At 40.9% G+C, this 2,500-nt stretch overlaps 1 pseudogene; it reads left to right on the top strand.

Moving 5' to 3' along the window:
* LOC122335317 overlaps positions 1–2,500 on the top strand; it is a 27,701-nt pseudogene that overhangs the window by 1,631 nt on the left and 23,570 nt on the right.

The raw sequence follows: 2,500 nt of genomic DNA, 5'->3' as shown, positions 1-2,500 counted from the left end.
CCTGATCATTGACGGCAGCAGGCGTGTGAATGGAAACCGTACACAAATTAGCTGGAAAATCATCAGTTCAGTGGCCGAACCGGACGAGCAGGTTTCGGATCTGAGGGTTTAGCCGTCTGCTTTTGTCTTTTTAATAGTTAAAAGCATTCTTTGAAGTGGTTCTGACTGGTTTCAGTCGCTTTTCAGTCTTCAGGCTAAAGTTTTTGCTGTCGTAACAGGCCGTGTTTCCTTAAACGGAGGAAAGCTGCATTCTTTCTTTTACGACCTTCCCTCCTGTCTTTCATTCTCACGTCTGCTTTTCAGCTGCTGCATCGTGTTTGTGAGGTGAATCCAGACACAGGCTACAGCAGGTGTGTGTGTGTGTGTGTGTGTGTGAGAGAGTACACGAGCACATTCAGTAATTGTTTACTCTTTCAGGAAAAAAGGTACAAAAGCTGTTGCTGGGTGGTGCTCTTGCTAAAAGCACTAATTTAAGGTACCATTCAGTACACTTCAGGTACAAATCTGTACCATTTTAAAGTACTGAAATGCATCTTTTGGTGGTATATAACGTCCTAAAATGTACCTTTTTATAAAGGTGCTGTTCGAGTGATCATTTTTGGACATATTTTTCTGAGAGAGCTGTTTCAGTCATTTCCTGTAATGAAGCCTGATAGCGCAGGGCGGGGCAGGTGGGTGGAGCCAGGTGGGTGGGGCAAGGCGGGGCTTCAGTGTTTTCCTGTCCTTATTTGGAATAACTTTTAATGCTATTCATTGGGTTCAATGCAGTGGAATTATTTACTGTCATACAGATTTTGAATTAGCTTGTATTTCTATATTTTCCCTTAATTTTTGTTTTTACCTACTTTTTGTTTCTTTTAAAAGTTAATTGTATTTTTATTTTTACAGTTTTAACCCATTTAATAATTTAAATTTGTCTACTTAAACTTATTTCAGTTAGTCGCTCAGGCAACAGTTCCCAATTTTTTTAAATGTTTAACACATTTGTATTTTATTTCTGATCAATTTTCAGTTAGAAATAACATTGTAATAATTGCTTGTATGCTATCAACACATGCCAAAATAATATTTTCACATGCATACGAAGTAGATAAAGTACAGTATGCTTTTATTTATTTATTTGCAGTACTACAGTACTTTCTTTTCTGTGTATTTTTTTAGCATTATCTTTTGTACTCCATATTTTGATGCATTGATTAGGATTTGAATTGAAGCATGTACAATTGTAAGTGACAAATGTTTTTTTAATTCTTTTTATTCAGAAATGTATAAAAAAACATATCTTAACATATTAATCTAGTCATTTCTAGTATAAAATAGTCAGCGTTTGAAGTGGACCCAAAAAATCAGTAAAATTTGGTTGACTTGAGGCAACTTTGATTGTTTGACCTGTGATAGATGGATGGATAGAGTCTTGTCTCTATATATTCTCACGAATGCTGAACCGATTTAAAACGCGTTGATTTCATGCACTTCAATGAATTTTTCTCTCTGGCGTGCTGACGAGTCAATGGTTTCTTGTTTTCTTCTCTCTATAATAAACCGCTTTTTGACGTCTGATTCTCAGAATGCGTGCGGATTAAAGTGTTTCATTCCGTTCCTTTTCATCTTCACACAACATGCAACACAGTCGCAGTTATTTAAGACAAACTTTTGCCTTTTGATTGATATCGGATGCGTGTTCAGAGTTGAAGGAACCCTTAAGTATTGTTTTTAACCGCTTCTCTTTCATTTCTCCGCAGCCCTCTCTGATTAAAGCCATATTTAACGGCGACGCGAGATGAAGTTCGCTCTCTCATATTCAAGAAAGAAGGCGTCAGCGTACAGGTGAGTGTCCGTTACTGGCCAAAACACACACGCTGTCCCCGGGAAGGGGTCATTTTCAGTTTTTATCGCATCCGGCTGGCTTTTGAGGCCAGTTTATTGATTTCTCATTGATGGATGAACTCGGAAAGCCTTCCTGAAATGCACGCGGCGGCAGTTCTTGTACATCACTTCCCCTAGTTTCGTAATGCATCTTCGTCCGAGAGGTTAATAGGCTCTCATGAGCCCGCATTCGGACCGAAGAGGGTTTATTTTACAGCTCGCCGTTTAATGAGGAGTCTGTTTTCATCGCCGGTGCCTGGAGAGACACCCGTTCCCCTGCCAACCAATCACCGATGGGCCTGGCGGGTCACGTGACCGTGTTGCCCGTTTTCCGTTCTCGTTCCAGAGCAGATGGAGAACAGAAGGCCGCAGGGTGGCATGACACCGAAGAATGAATGATGGCCTCTCTTTAGTAATTGCCTTTTATTGATGCAAGTGTCGAACGTCCTCGCCTTTCCTCAAGCATCTGGAGGAACCGTTAAGGCTGCAGCATAAGTGACTGCAGGAGACCTGGAATAGAGAAATGTGTGTGTCTCGTGTTTCTGCATGCCGTCTCTGGAGATCTGCGGCCGCATTGATCTCTCACACACACACACACACACACACACACACACACACACACTCTCACACACAC

This window comes from Puntigrus tetrazona, unplaced genomic scaffold (assembly GCF_018831695.1).
Source record: "Puntigrus tetrazona isolate hp1 unplaced genomic scaffold, ASM1883169v1 S000000750, whole genome shotgun sequence".
In the NCBI taxonomy this organism is placed as follows: Eukaryota; Metazoa; Chordata; class Actinopteri; order Cypriniformes; family Cyprinidae; genus Puntigrus; species Puntigrus tetrazona.
The sequence above is the reverse complement of the archived record's forward strand: the minus strand, read 5'-3'. Positions and strand labels throughout refer to the sequence as shown.